Here is a 17,119-nt window from a genome sequence, read left to right as displayed (position 1 = left end):
AATGTCAAGAAAGTTTGAATTTACGTAAAGAAATAAAGGAATGATTTCATTACATCAAACTTATAATATTTTGGTAGTACATTTTTCAGTAAAATAAACAAGCATAAGTTTATAAAAATAAATTGATAATTGGCGGAGTTATGGCTTTTTCCCCAAACCCCATTTTTATTTAAGAGGTTTGCGGTGATCACGATTGGAGACCAATAGATCATCTAAAAACCCAAAACTCATAAAAAATTATTAGTACATGAGTATTCCTCGTACCTTAACGATTAGTTGAATAAATAATATTTTTTGCCTGCATTCGAGAACGTTTTTAGTAAAAAATCGCTGTTTTAAGCTCTAAAAATTGTATCAAAAAACTCTTATCCATGAAACAAAAATTTATAAATAAAAAAGGAATTAATTACGATCAATTGAAAAAAATAAAGAAAATTGATTAAGTAGTTGTTCGGCAATCGTGATCACGGAAAAACCATTTTTAGTAAAACGATATTTCGAGAAAATCGAGTTTAAAATTTCAAATTACCACTGCTATTGGTAGACGAAGCGCGCTTGGAAGCGCTGTAGCTTTCGATCTATCTCTTGGATTTTTATAAAAATTTGGGAAACCATTCGCAAATTTTTATAAAAATACTTTCAGATAAAGTAATAAAAAAGATCGATTTCAAGAAAAATACTTTCAGATAAAGTAATAAAAAAAATTCGATTTCATGAGAAATGAAAAAGTTGTTAACCCCTTAATAAAAATATGCTTAGTTGCTAAATTAGCCAATATCTTCTCCCAAACTGAGTTTTATTGGATTCTATTCAGGTATCAGAATATATTGGCTCAAATGGCACGTTCCCCGTATGTAGTCGGGGATTTGTGCCTAAAAGTTTAGTTTAGTTTTCGATAAAAATACACTGAAGAAAAAAAATTCGGTTTGGACAAGGAAAAGTTTTATTCAAATATTTTTTTTTCCTCAAAAGTGCCCAACTTGAATTTTTGACGGTAGGTAGGGAACATAATTATCTATCTTGGAACAAAATTTCATCCAAATCAAAAATGGTTTTTTTTGTAAATCGAATTTTAATTTTTAAAATCGATTTTTTTCAGTGTAGGAGTCAATGAAGAATTTTTTCAACATTTTTATTCAAAAATTTGACTAATTTTGTGAAAACCACTCCTACAACATTTTTTTGTAGGATTTGTCATTTTTAGACTATAGCCATTTGAAAAAAATTGGTAAAAAAAGTTTGGCCCTTTTCAAAAGACAGTCATTTTTGGAAAAACAAAATATGCGAAGTGGCTTTTTGTGACAAAGTCTTCATGCACAGAAAGTTTCATTAGAATCTGAGAGGGTGCTGCCAGCTCTGAATACGATTTGGCGCGAAATTCGTCTATATGATGATTGATCTGCCAATTATATTCCCTTCTCAGTGATGATTTGCGATTTATTATACAGAAAAGGGCGTAGACTACGCCCTTTTCTGTATAATCTGCGTGCATTTATTTCAAAAATTTTGTGTTCGATTACTGTATTTTATGCAGCAAAATTTTCTGAGAACGAGTTACATGTAATGAATATTTCTGTACGAAAAAAATACACTGAAAAAAAATTGCGTCATTTTTCATAAAATCAAAAATTTGTGTTAAAAATTTAAATTGCAAAAAACCCATTTTATCCAATTTTCTATATTTTGTCAACAAAAACTAAATGGAGAAAATGAACATTTTGGATATGATTGTATGATGGAGAACTTATCGGTAAAAAAGTTTTTCTAACAATAACTTTATACATGTTTTTTTATTCCATACTAATTGACATACAAAACTGCACTTTTATTACAGAATATAATTCTAAGTATCGTTTTAAATCAAAATGAATTTAACAAAAATCTTCCAAAATGTGATAGTTTTCGAGGTATATGTAATGTTGTTCCAACATAAACAGTTAATTCGTGTGATTAAACCCTTTTTAAAAATTATTCGTGTTACCCCATCATAAAAAGTCAAAAATCTAATGTTTATCGTTTTAAAAACGTAAAAGAAACTTTTTCAAACTATTTGTATCATGGAGAGGCTTTCAATAAAATAGTTTTTCCAACAAAAACATTTGACATATTTTTATAACTCATACTATTTGCAGTTAAAAATTCAATTTTTTTTCGAATATGATTCTAAACGCCATTTTAAATCGTGATGCTTATAACAAAAAATTTCTAAAATGCGGTATTTCTCGTGATATTTTAAATTTTGTTTTAACAACACAATTCTTTTGTTTTATTACGACCATTTCCAAAGTTATTCGCATTTCTCCATCAACAATAGCTTTTTCAAAAGGCTCATAACATTTCCTGCATCTTTCTCTTTGTTATCAAGGCGATATTGTAAACCATTTGAAAGCTATACGAAAACACTCAAAATACTATTCAACCATAGCGTCTGATGATTGAACTTAATAGTTCGATCATATTTTGGTTGTTTTCATGTAGCTTTCAAATGTGTTACAATATCGCCAATATCATATTACAATATGTTAAAGAGAAAGTTATAGAAAATTTTATGGTCCGTTTGAAAAATTTATTGTTGTTGATAGAGAATCGCGAATAACTTATGAAAAGGTCGTAAGAAAACAAAAGAAGTGTTTTGTTAATACGAAATTTGAAAATCTCGAGAAATACTACATTTCAGAAGATGTTTGGTATTAGCATTTTGATTTAGAATAGAGTTTAAAATCATATTCAAAAAGAAAATTCCATTTTTATTGCAAATAGTATGGTTATAAAAATACAGTAAAGACCCGTTTTTATCAGCCCTTTGGCAAATTTTAAGCTGATAAAACAGAGGATTGATAAAATCGGGACATATATTTCCTGTCTTTTTAATAAACCGATGCTCTTAAAATATTCTTCTTTGTTCCTTAAATATATCCTTGCAACCTTTTCTGATTATTTACTTTGAGTTCCCGTTAAGGGGTCTGACAGTGCAAAATTTGAAAAAAAATAATATTTTTATTTTTGCATTTTTCGGATCTCTACGATAAGAAATATATGCCCAAGAAAGGATTTACTCGAATTCAACTTGGTTCGCGGGGTAGATAAAATCGGGGGCTGATAAAATCGGGTGCTGATAAAATCGGATCTCCACTGTATGTCAAAAGTTGTTGTTAGGAAAATGTTTTTATTGAAAGCTTCTCCATGATCCAAATACACTGAAAAAGTTTCTTTTACGTTTTTAAAACGAAAAACATTAGATTTTTGACATTTTATGATGGGGCAACACGAATAACATTTAAAAAGGGCATTATCATTTGAATTAACTGTTTATGTTTAATCAAAATTCCAAATATCTAGAAATGCATTTTGATTTTATATGATTCTTAGAATTCTATTTTGTAATAAAATTACAGTTTTGTATGTCAATCAGTATGGAATTTAAAAATATGTATAAAGTTTTTGTTAGAAAAACTTTTTTACCGATAAGTTCTCCATCATATAATCACTTTCAAAATGTTCCTTTTCTCTTTAGGTTTTTGTTTACGAAATATAAAAAAATTAGAAAAAATGTTTTTTTTTGCAATTTAAATTTTAACACAAATTTTTGTTTTCATGAAAAATGACACAACATTTTTTTCAGTGTATTTTTTTTGTACAGAAATATTCATTCCCTATAACTCGTTCTCAGAAAATTTTGCTGTATAAAATACAGTAATCGAACAAAAAAAACTGAAGTAAATGCACATAGAAAAGTCTACGCCCTTTTAAAAATTACTCTTGAGTCAAAATAATCTTACTGATAGTGGAAAATGTTTAGTCTTCCATGCCGGTGAAATGTGTAAAGTTTCATTGGAATCCAAGATGGTCGGTCACGATTTTAAAGATTATCGGACGGGTCTTCGTGGAATTCCTCTGCTTTAGAAATGATGAACTAACTATGATTGGTATGCGACATTTTTAATTTTACATATAATATTGTTAAACGATTTTTTTCTTTCACTGTGATATACAGAGAAACATATAATTCCAAATATATTGTGAACTATTTTTCTAAACTTAAATGATAGGTTCAAAATACAAATTCTTTTTGTTTGAACTGTAGCCTGCAAGATATACCTACGGATCAGTCTGCTTTAGCATTACCCGGTTCACGGAAGAAGCGGTTTAAGCGCCACCTCTTACGAGGACCACTTGTCACATTCAAGGTTGTTGGACCAGAAATCCAACCCCAGGGCGCGTAAGTTTTACAAAATTTTGGGGGAAACGAAACGGCAGACGCTAAAGCCGAAGGATACTCTGTCTCGCGGGATGACACCAAACAATAATCAAACGATCGCAACTAAACTACTAACTCCTGGTTATCATCACTGGCAGAGTCCCTAATAACAACCAATAATAAGCCAGCTTCCGAAATCAGAGTGGGGACTGGTTTCTCGAGCAGTCCTGCCCGGAGTACATTTAAAATACTACAGGAATCGAAACATGAGACCATTCAACTAAACAAATCTACAAATATATCACATCAAACACCTACACATTGGATTATAGGACACGCAATCTAATTTAAACGTGGTAGTGTCGGACCTCTGGACAGCGTACCAGAAACAAAATACGGATGTTACCGATCCGGCTGACGGCGTTTAGCGATGCCGCCTTACGCACGTGGCGGTGTGTCTTTGTCCGGCTTTTTGCTGCAACGGCGCACTTCGTATCGCCTGTAAGTCCAAAGTCTGCGCTATAGCAAAGAAAAACGACATGGAGAGAAAACGTCGTTTGGTTTGTACGCAAACAGAACATTTGTTCTAGTAGCCCGGTATTCATACTTCATCATAGGAGATGGAAGAAGTGAACAACCTATATTTACAACCGGGAACTGGAGCTTCTGAATTGAAAGCTGTTTGAACTCTGATACACGCGATTGCTACAGAACAGTTCCAATTCTTTAAAGTTTTATCTATGAATATATTGGCTATGATATTTGATTTTTCGTTCATGGAAGAGTACATTAAAAAATGAATGATTAACATGTTGGGTTCGACTTGTAATTTATCGGACCTTTTGTCTTTCGACCATTTGTCTTTTGACCTTCTGTCTATTCGACCTTTTGTCCTTTCGAGGTTTTGTATTTTCGATCGTTCGTCCTTTCGACCTAATTTTTTCAGATGATAGGGTAGATGAGCCCTCATTCATCTCATTAGTCAGGAAGTCACACTATTTCGTTGATAACTCGACTAAGAGTTACTAGATTACGCTTAAATAGGTATCATCATCTTTGCTTCGTTTCTATGAAGCAGTACAGTTAACATTTTTGCCTGGAAAATGAAAATACTCGCGTTTGAACGAAGCGAAGTGTCAAGTACAATGTACCCTTATTCATTGCACCATTTGAGCTAATGCGTTGAATAGAGATAGCTGACATTGCTCTAACTAATGTGTTCTAATGGGTGGGATGAATAGAGGAGCTACGATGAATTAGGGCGCAGCAACCCTACTTGGCATTATGCGTAAATCTTTTCTTTTTAGATCCATTAGTTTTTTTGGCTTTCGTTGTTTCTGGACGTATGAATTTTTCGAGCGCTTTCTACGTTACGCCAGTCCTTTAGTAGTTCGTCTCTTGCCCAAGCCGAAAGTTTTAGTCTGATAGTAGAGGTAGATATACCTTTACTCATGACTAAAATACCACAATGACGTGAATAGAAGCTACGAAAATCGTGACTAAGATCCTGAAATCATAAACATAAAACATGCTGTTCGGACAGAAAAATCCAACAATAAACTCGAGAAGATAAATTACGAAAATCGCGAATTTCTGACCGATTTTTTTCTTGCGGCATATCTGGACAAGCGTAAAGTGACTTAGTACTTTATGCTATGGTTGATTCTCCGTAATAACAAGTCGTGATCGGATCCGGTTTCTCAAATTTTGAATTTCTGGTTCGGGTTGAGTTCGAATTTTCAAATTTTGAAATTCTCGGGTTCGGGTTAAACAAATTGCAGGCTCGGGTCGGGTTCAGAAATTCAATCATCTCTATTGTATGCTAGCGCCAGCTTAGTCCAGCTCTTAGCTAGAATCGAATTCTGATGGGACGACGTTGAAACGCAACTACAGGTATACCTCGATAGTACGTACACCTTCGCTTCGTTTAGTGTACGTACTATCGAAACGTACGTACTATCGAATCACAAAAATAAATTTCAAAATATTACTTTTTATGTTTAATATTGAATGAAAACTTACAAAAATAAGATTTATCACTTAGTTAATTCCCATATTAGTGATAAACTGTTCAATCACTGTGTACTTGGTTTTAGAAGAACGGTTTGCTACAACCGGAATGGTTGAAAATGGCATGTAAAAGCATTTCCTCGAACTTATTCAGTTCCTTTACTAGGTACGATTTTTCTGAATTTCGCATAAAACATTCTGAATTTGTAATAAAAAACTGAAAGGAATAAGATGCCTCTGAATATTGTAGGATATTCGAGAGTTATTGATAAATTCTTTGAATTTGGTAGCATTTCGCAAGGGCGATGCCGTTAACAATTCTTCTCCGAACAGGATTATACATTGTTTTTCTATTCCTTTATGTTTTGGTCGCAAAACGGTTATTCATATATATTGGCAAAGGCGATGAAATTTTAGATATATGTTATGACAACAAATGAGCTTAAAGATATATAAAGCGTAGTTCCCTGTCATACCTTAATCCTTGAACCACGCCAGTATGTTGAATACTAATTGCTCGCACAAGTTTCACAAAAGAAGTATAGAGGAAAAAAAGTCTCGTTTAGCTGAGTTTGTCCAGATCTGTAAGTCATATGAGTCTCCATCAAATTCGCTAGGCGTATTTAATCCGAATCTCACTCATTCCATTCAAAACTTAGTATCTCCTAGAATGTAATGAATTCAACACTCACATTTTATTTGCATAATATTTGAAAATCAGTTAGCAAAAATCGTGTTATCATTGCTCTAGATAGTATACCTTAAAAGTTACTAAATCATTTTAGACCTTCAGAAAAATTTCTTTGAATTTTACCGGTTGCTTCAAAGTTAGTAGTACTTCTCTGCTACTTGTGAGACATACTGTACACAAAGCATGCAAAAGTTTTTGGTCAAACTTTCCTAATTTTGTGGAGTTAACTGTGAGTTTCAGAAATTTACTTAAGGTTCGTTGTTATTTATTTGTTTGTAGTAATATTGTAAAACTTGAAGACACCCCTTGATGTTTGAAATTTTTTTCCATGAATCCTTTAAATACTCTTGAAATTTCGAAAGTTTCCAGTTCTAAAGATTTCGATCATGATCGTAGAATTTTTTGAAGTTCGCAGAATTACCCCGAGTTTGGTAAAAGATGAGTGAATATCGTGACACTCTGATGTTTATGTAAACTGTTTGAGTCCATGAAAATTCTCTGAAATTTGAATTAATTTCCTAAATTTTATACAACCGGCGAATTGTCATCCTTAAAGCTCATTGAGATTCTCTGATGTTTGACAAAAAAAACTATGAATGATAGGAATATCGTACAAATAGTCTGAAGTTCTAAGAATTTTCTTGTGAGTTAGCAAGCTCCCAAAAATTTATAAGACTTTCAAGATACTTGTAGGACGTTCCTAAAGCTCGTAGAATTATTTTCATACTAGGTAGAATATCATGATACATTTATGGTTTACTTAAACTTTGGAATACTTTGCTGTAGTTTGCAGAACTACTATGAGTAGCACAGAACCCTTGACATAACCTCTCTAAAGTTTGCAGAAGTAACATGCAACCCGTGAAATTTCTATAAAATGTGTCGCATTTTGTTGAAGTTTACAAAATTAAACCAAAAAAAAAAGAATTTTTGGTATGTGTATCTACTATCGATGGTACGTACTAGCGAGGTATACCTGTATTTTATTTATAGGTTATTCACGCGCAAAAGTGGTTTTATCCAAATTTTCTTTTTAGTGCAGAAAATTAGTTTTCATCCAGATTTTTCTCCATAGGGAGAAATATAGCAAAGTGCAATTTGTATTGGCTTACTAAGTGGAAAAATTTTATAGCTAACCTGTCAAAAAATATAGTTTATTTTATACAGTTTTTTTACAAGATGTTTAAGATGAAAATTGAAAACTCATGGAAGAGATGAGTACAAATCGATGTCATTTCATAGAACTTTGAAACCGCTTTTCCTACTCCAATTTTAGAAGAAAAAAAAGCTTCAGCAAATTGAAACTTTGGAATAATACAATCATTTGAAGTGTAATTAAAATACTGGTTAGGTGGAGTTCTAAATTAAAGTCTTCGAACCGATCGCTTAGTTCAAGCGTATGCAACAACGAGAAAGCTCTGGTGTATGAATATCGGATCATTGGAAAATTCCTTCTAAACCACTCATTAACACACCCGCCTCGCTAATTGACCGCATACTTCCGGTGCCACGGCCGGTTTCCTCTCGGCGAGGGAAGAAGGCACCGCAAACTCATATTTGCGCGCGGCTATCCGCAACCGGTGCAAATCAGCTCTTCTCACAAAAGCTTTGCAATAAAATTTGTTTACCTTCTTTGGTGGCTTTCCCAGTGACTAGACCTACCGATAGCCCACCACGGGAAACGATCTGTCATAAAAACGTCCAACCTCTCATTGCCCCCGGGCGCATTGGGTGGGTCGTAATCAACTCACCTGCTACTTCCTTTCGCCGATAGCTGTTCGCATTTGCTCCAGGCCTATTTTTCCTCTCACTCTATCACCGATTCACTAGCTCCGTCGTCCTCACGCTCTCGAATGACTTTCCACTCTCACACGGAGCGAAAAATAGGAAAATCCAAGATGGCCGTTGTCACCTGTATGTTATAAATTTTCTTCTTCTAGTTTTCAAAACTCCGATAAGTTAGATTACTAACAAAATTCGATTCCTTTCTGACTGCTGAACCACTTGATAGCTTAACAAAATAAATTCCGACTGCGAGTCAAGTTTTTCCAATAGGTAGGGTGAAATTTTCCAGCTATACTCAGAAGATGTTCACTGTGAAAAGTGGGCTCGAAGCTGTCGCCGTTGTTTCGACGCTATTTCACAATCCGTGATTCCTAACAAAACTTTTATAATAAGATATTTTCAATTCACTTCCTAAACTCCCTAAATTTCTTCTAAATTCGAATGAAAGCGATCCATAGTTCAGTAACTATTCCTAAATTCCAACTAGGTACACTTTAGACACTGAGCCACAGGATCAAATTTTTCTCACAAGGGATGGAAGGTCAAATCTACACTGATGTTGGTTTTCACAGCAGAACCAAGTAAAAGAGGCAGTAATCATCCAACAGCTCCTCTCCGGGGTAGATACTAGAGTCGTACTCTCGCAGGGCCAGCCCAGTACTGGAGCGATGCACAAGTCAGAAGCTTTTGGACAAGTGCCATCACAGCCTGAGAGGGCCGCCATCGTGAAGGAAAATGTCAAACGCACGACAGAAGCTTTTCTAGCTGTGCTCTCGCTCTTAGTTTTTCTCTCTGCTATAATATCTACTTCAGAAAAGTGGTATCACGCAGGGTAAGCTTTTCATTCAACATTTCAAAGGGGTACGGCGAAGAAAAGCTTCTTCTGGCTCCTGCGAGCAAACGGTTTGTCTCTTACGGAGCGCTTCTCCAGTGAGATGAAAATTGCAAACAAGAAAAACGGTCAGATTTGCAGTCGGTTGCAGATCGATTTAACAGATGTTTCATCTGAAAGGCTTTCTGCTTTTTTCAGGTTGCTTACTGATTAATTACGTACACGTATGCACACGTGGTGTTGGTTCGTGTGCGGCTGAGCGACTGAGTATGAGTATTCAATGACGCAATGAACCTTCCACATCTAATAGAAATTTAAAAATTGCTTTTAAAAAGCCTTCTTTTCTTTTTTTCGCTACAAGACTGAACAATCTGATATCGTCATTATTGTAAGGCATTTATGGTGACCTGAAAAAGGTTCAATGGAAAATCTAATATTTTCATATTCTACTGCATTGATGTTAAAAACTAAGATTGAAAATATTTGATTAAATTCAGATGTGATATTGACTAAATGTTTACTACTACCTGAGTACGAGCTAAAGTTCCGAAGGCCAATAGTGGGTGGAGCTTTCAGCAGGCAACTTTTTGCATTTTTCACAGTAGCGACTAACAGAATTTAAAAAGTTTTTTTTTGTTTTAGCAAATTAGACTGTTTGACTCTCAACTGTGTTGTTTCAAGGATACATTATAAAACAATTTTAGGTTGTACACAAACGATGTGCACTTAGTTTTTGTCAAAATCGTGCGATCTTTTTTTCACGCCTAAATCGTTAAAGGTCAATGACGTCTTCGGAAAAAAAATTGTGGACATTATAAGCCCTAGCGTATGTGTTATGGTTTTACCGATTAATCTCCCCAAAAATGAGATATATTTGGCTTCGGCAAAGTTGTAGAGCACATTTTTGCCTTTAACATCTGGTCTTGAATGACCCCTTAACAGCGAGCTATTTAATATAACTTTTTAAATATCGAGTGTGTTCGGTATGTTCTGCAAAAAGTTTTGCATCCATTGTGTTGTCGGAATACTTGTCAAAACTAGTTGGTTCTAACAGGAAGGGAGATTTTTCAATTGATTTTTTTCCGTCAAATAAAATGAGTTGACGTATTCGGCAAAGGAGCAGGGATTGCTTTCGCAAATATTTTGGCTGAATACGCAGTCTCTTATTTAAATGCTTACTTTAAAAGTACACTTATATTTGGTTGACCTCCATAAATTTTTTGTATATCTTTTCAGAAAACATTTTTGTAAGATTGATATGTTCGATGGAATTTTTATAATTGTCGCAATTCAAAACTTCTTTTACCGCGTAGTTTTTCTTACCTCGAGTATTTTCATAGCAATATTTTGAAAAATACTTCTTCTTTCAGTTCGTGTACTCTACTGGAAACATAGGCCTTGCAGTCCCCAATCACAATTTTGATATCATCGTCTTCGTCGAATCGTGGTTAAACGATGACACGCTTTCAAGTCAGGTGTTCGGCACTGGACATGAGGTTTTTCGTTGCGACCGAAACCTTAGAAATAGCCGTAAATCTACTGGAGGTGATGTATAAGTAGCAGTTAACCGCAGCTTGAAGGCACGAGTTGTTGGGAAGACTGGCTGGGATTGCATCGAACAGGATGGACGATAATCGAGCTTGGTGACCGTAAGTTGTACTTGTGTGCGTTGCGCGTCCCGCCAGACCGAGTGTGGGACATCGCATGTGTTGATGCGAACTGCAGCTCAGTTTTTACCATCCTCGAATACGCTAAATCGGTTGATGAGATCATCATACTAGGAGATTTTATTCTCCCCAGCATTTCGTGGAAATCTTCCCGCAATGGATTTCTTTATCCAGATTCGAATCACTCCGTTCTTCACTCAGGGGCGGTGAGGCTTCATGACAGCTCAGCCACGTTATTAAACATTAATCCTGTTGTCAACGAGAATCCCGAGCAAATACTCATGGGTTCAAACACCACATAGGTATTTAACATTAGTCTATATCTTTTAGTACTAGTAAACAAAGCTACAAGTAATATGGCTGATTTCATAACATGTGAAAATGCAATGTTAACAGTACAACTAATACTTGAAAGGAAATGCATTAAAAACAGTTGAAATTTATGAAATGCAAACCTTTTATATTTTTTACTGCTACCTAACGATCTCGACGATATGGAAAAATGATTGCAGTATGTTTTATGTCAATATTTTTTCTTCTGATTTTTCAAAATTCTCTTGGTAAAGTCTCTACAGGGTAGACTTGAGCAAATAAAACAATCACAGAGGATCTTTTATAACTTTTAAAAAAGTAAGTTAAAAATTCTGCAAAAAATCATTAACACACACAATACCTTTTCACATTATATCTTAATGACTTTGGAATGATTGAAAACTTTTTTAAAGATTTGTGCAGGTTTGGCTGATTACCTGGTCAAGTCTCCCCATGTTCTCCTATATTTAGTATTATAAGTATTATAAGAAAGGTAACATCAAACTGTCGGATGGATTTTTATTGAACTATATCTTGAACCATATGTATAATGAAAATCTTGACGAATCTTAACAACACCCTATTCCAATACGGCACAAAACGTATGACTCGTTATTTACTCAACTTAAGGCTACCAACACTGTCAGGATCCATGAGCATGTCGAAGTTGGATACGGAGCTGAATTAGGTTTGCGACTTACTAGCTTGAAGTCATAGTAACATGTGCAAAAATGAATTGATAATAAGAACAGGGCTGTTAAATGCTGGAATTGTATCCGAATCAGGGACAGTCCCGGATTTCAAGGATTTATACCACTGGTTTCGGGAAGTATCCCACATTTACCAAAATGCTGATTTTCATTCCAAAACACTAATGTTGTCCTACTGTTTAAAACATCTACAAGTGTTTTGAGTAGTGCTGCCTAATCTCCGAACTACGTTAGGAATGTGAAAATTAAACAAATTTATTCTGATTGTTACAAAGACCTTTTCAACTTCTTATATGACTATTATTATATGGTAATGACTTCTCACGAAAAGTTTCTCATTTTTACACAAGTTGTTCAAATATTTCGAAAACGTAGATCGTTAATAGGTTTCTTTGGCGCGTCCCGCATATGTTCTGAAAACATATGTGCAAAGCAGCTACCATGCGAGAATAATTAGAAATGATACAGCGACAGCTTAAATTTCACACAACCGTGCCCCGAGTTTGTTGCCCAAATTTAAATGATGTGACTATCAGTAAATGTAATTTTATATACATACGATAAAAAAAATATCTGGAATGATAATTTATACATTGTATGAAATTCAGTCCTCCACAACTTTCCCTCAAACATTTTTTTCCGCGAAACGTGAGTTATTTTTTTTATTTTTCTAGTGCTTACTTTTTTACCATGTTCGCCCATGGCGGGGTAAATTGATATATGCCTGGCGGGGAATTTTAAATGCGATAAATGTGAAAAAAAAAATTTTTTAATACATCGCTCTTTTTCCTTTTTTTGCCTACTTCGCTTTATCGGTGCAGTCATAGCAGGTGTCTTTTTTGGATTTCTCTAGACGAGCTTTCTTTTCGATTCTGACATGAATTTAAAAAAAAACGAATTCCATTTTGCCCCACGTCAAATCTATCAAATTGCTTCACTATATATTTGCGACTTCGGCTATCACTGCACTCAAAATAGGCGTGAATATTACTATTTGAACATGATATTATGGACGAGGAAGTTTGCATATGTACCTACACACACGCAGATATATAACAAAATCCACATCAGTCGAAAATTTTATTTAGTTCAGCTTCACTAATCCATTGACGTTTGTTCCTCGAACCGAGAGCCATCCATGATAGAAGTTTTGGCTCTGTACCGTTTTGGTCCGAATACAGATTGAAGGGTTCGACAATTTATTACTCTACTCTAGCATCGATACATTCGTAGGACATTGTTTGATAAAAGGATTGTTCATGTAATGCGTCGCATTCGCGCAAAATTCAATTAAGTAGCAAACATTCCTAGTTAATCAAATTAAAACAAAGCAATAAATATATTTCCAGCAATCGGGGTCACTGTATAGACCAAAAATGTAATTATACAATTACACGTGCCACATATGCTAACCATTCGTCGTTAGAACCCTTTTCCTCGCTGCCTATTCCTGTGCAAACCGAGACCCAATCGCATAACAGCGAGGGTGACAAATGACAAGCTGCTCGTGTGTGCCCAACATTATAAATTAAAAGCTGATATTACCGATAATACAAAGATGAGCATTTCCTTAGTTGTCAGCTGTCACTCCGTGCATACGTTCCACACTTGAAATTATCAGTAGCAAAAGCAATAAATACAATTCTGAAACTGATTAAATTGAATACAATCGAAGGACCAGATAAAACGAAGCGATTAGGGGAGAGAGGATAACGGTGGAACAACAGGGACCATGTAATATTCGCAATGAAATTATATTACATGAACAGAATCCTATCATTCTTTCACATTTCATGACTTTTGTTTACACATGTTGCTAGATTTTGTGCTGTCACAGTCAATATGACTGTTGCTAACATAAACAAGAAATACGTCTATTGTTCGGCAATTTGCCGCATAATGAATCATCACCTTCAGATGTTTTCAAAAGGGTTGTATCATACAGTGGCAGAAATGGGTTTCCATTCATAATCGCTAGTCTTCGAATCTCAACACTTACTCAATACTGAAGGATGATCTGTTAAAAGATCTTCACGGGTGTCTCTTTTCAATCCCTCCTAACTCTTTCGTCGCCTGTTTCAGTGGGTTTGGCTATGGTATAGCTTGGTTCTCTCCGGATAACGAACAAATCTGTATCTGGCTGAAGAAGAAATTGGATGAGATAATTGGAGGGTAGGGGACTTCCGTTTTATTGTCGAACCCTACAACCTTCACTAGAATAAGGTATTTCTTTACATTCTGTGGAATCCCAATGAATGTTTGAGGGGTTCTAATGTTTTGATAAGGCTATATTTCCATAATCCTTGTTCTCGGGCAAATTCTGAGAACCAAGTCAATTACAGAGAAAGTACAGCAGTATTTTTGCAGTATGGACGACCGAACTGTGGTATTTCTGGCGAAAAAGGGTTATATACTGAACTATGGCTTCAAAAAAGTCACGGCGAATGTTTATGAAACTAAATCGGATTAATCCTAATTTAAATTACAATATCTCTTCGGGAGTGTTATCGTTTTGTTATCTCAATATCCCCTCCGTGGTGTTGATATATCCGCTCACCAAGAGGTGTCTTTTATTACCTTGGGAGAGTAGATTTCTTTCGTATTTTCTAGGTTCTCCGTGTCGTTATTTTCCTTATCCCTAGCCTTGCCACTTCCCCAATCCTTCCCATCAGGGAAATAATGAAAAGGCAAATCATGGAAAGGCACATATCTCCGTTCAGTATGGAGAACGTGTCATTTGAGCCAGTCGCTATTGATTCCTGATCATGTAGAGTTTTCCGGTACGATTTGGGAAGCTCTACACCTTATGCGTTTTCAATAAAGATCGTTTCTTATCTCTCTGGACGACATATCACGAAAAATCAAGTTTTTTAGCCAAGTCCCTCGGCGAAATGAGCAATCAGCACTCTGCCGGTTCTTGTATGCGTTATTTTCGGTTTTCATTCAATTCCTAACTTGTGACCTCTGAAACGGTCGAATGATGTATATTCCTCAGTTTTCCCATGGCGCGATGCAACAATCCAGGATTTTGCATATGGGTAAACAAAATTCTTTTCGAACGGTTTATTAATCTTCTTTCATATCAACCGGAATCTCATAGACAACTCCATAACTAAGCAATACAGTCTAAAGAGAAATTAGGCAAAATTTGTTTAATTTGGTCAGATACTCTATTTACTAATAAGTAAATGTATACCTTCAAATATCTACCTGTCCCATTCACGCCTCGCACGCACTGTCTCTGTTTAACGGATTTAGAAGATCTTATCTGTTTTTATCACCAATTACGCGTTAAAATGCTGTATATGAAAAGTTTAATTTTTTTCAAAAGCCCTAAACACAAGTGTTTATTAATTCTGTCAGGATGAAGTGTAACCCGTCAGGGTAACAATTTAGCATAGGGTGGAAATATAACTAATTTTGACTATACACTCCTTACAGTGTATTTGTTTACGCAACATTATAGGTTTGTTCCAGTACACGGAAGTCACTCCAAAGTAAACAGAAGCAAACATACTTGCTCCTTTTTACTCCGGTTTGCTACCACAAGAAAAAAGAAAAGAAGAGAGTACAGGAACGATATTCACCGGAATACTTCCAGTTTATCCTACACACCTAGAAAAAATAGTGTAAATTTACGTCTCCTAACCATGACATATACGAGCATCAAAAATGACTTAGTTTTACGTTTGATTTTAATTTTACATGACGTTTAATTTCGTAAATCATGTAATTTTACTCCACATACAGCGTTTGTTCTGAATGGTAGAAAGTGTAATTTTAAGTCATTGCGCATGTAAAGTATATGTTTCATGTAAAATTAAATGGAACACGGTAATGTTCTGTCATTTCGTAAATTACGGTTTGTTGAATTGTGTCATGTTTGCAATTACGTCAACGATAAAATTCAGATTTTTTTGGTGTGTAGTACTGGAACAAACCTTATGCTCACCGCTCTACCGTTCACATTTAGTTGTAAATTTTGTTCATTGTCACGTTTGCGAACGGTTATGTTCGTGTAGATCACGTATATGGCACCCTATCCCATTTGTATTAAACTGACATAAGTCAACATCTCAGCGGGCACAAAAATTGTGGGCCCCACTGACAGTTCAAACTGTTCTGCTCGTTTTGCTCGAAGCTCGATCTAAAGATCTCGTCAGCCATGGTACGGCATGACTCAATCTTTAGTTTTTTGTTAAAAAACGAAAATATAAGACCACTAATTGATGAAAAGTGTTGTTTTCGACATGTCGGTGAATAACAAAAACTTTATACCATGAAGCATCAATAAATTAAACGAACTCGACTTTCACAAAGTTGTGTCGAATGGAATCGATTCTGTTCATTGTGGATCGACCTCAACGTGACGTTTTAGATGTTGGCTTTGAAATCATGGCGGCGTAGCAGATACCTGGTGTAGATAGGTGTATAGGTTTGTTGTATAATTGTAAATAAGTAACATACGATTTAAGTATAATTGTAAAAAATTGTATATAATTGTAAATAAGTAACATACGATTTAAGTAGGCTCTCCTTTTGCAAAAATACATGTGCGTTGGTTATGCTGCTCATCGATGACAGCTATGCGACGAGGCGGTTTGTGGTTGTTTTGGTCGAGTGCGGAAGGCAGCCATCGAATAGTGTAGAAAGTGACGAACCACGGTTGAAGACGTACGTCCATTATTTTGGAAAAGTCTACCGTCACAATAGCTTGTGAGTAATGTGCACGTGTGTGGCGGAAGAGATTCCCGTCGAAAGTGCCGGCCCGTGGTTCGGTTAAAAGTTTTAGTGGTGCAGGATCGCCGTCGGGGTAAGCTAATTGCAAAGAAGTTTTCGCTTCCTCGGCTAATCGCCAAGGATCCTAAGCGCCTGCCCCTCTCGCTGTAGATGATAAGCCGAACGAACGTTGCT

At 35.3% G+C, this 17,119-nt stretch overlaps 1 protein-coding gene across 6 annotated transcripts in view; it reads right to left on the bottom strand.

Moving 5' to 3' along the window:
* The window catches only part of LOC131683704 (RIMS-binding protein 2), a 331,371-nt gene that overhangs the window by 276,366 nt on the left and 37,886 nt on the right, over positions 1 to 17,119 (bottom strand). The window contains exon 1 of one of the 6 annotated variants that reach the window (XM_058965930.1): positions 8,651 to 9,308. The exons of the other annotated variants lie outside the window; for them this stretch is intronic. The gene's annotated coding sequence lies outside the window, so the exon portion shown is untranslated. Of the gene's footprint in view, positions 1 to 8,650; positions 9,309 to 17,119 lie in introns of those variants that run through there. 6 annotated transcript variants of the gene reach the window in all.

Source organism: Topomyia yanbarensis, chromosome 2 (genome assembly GCF_030247195.1).
Source record: "Topomyia yanbarensis strain Yona2022 chromosome 2, ASM3024719v1, whole genome shotgun sequence".
Taxonomy (NCBI): domain Eukaryota; kingdom Metazoa; phylum Arthropoda; class Insecta; order Diptera; family Culicidae; genus Topomyia; species Topomyia yanbarensis.
Note: the sequence above shows the minus strand (reverse complement) of the source record. Positions and strands in the feature narration are given on the sequence as shown.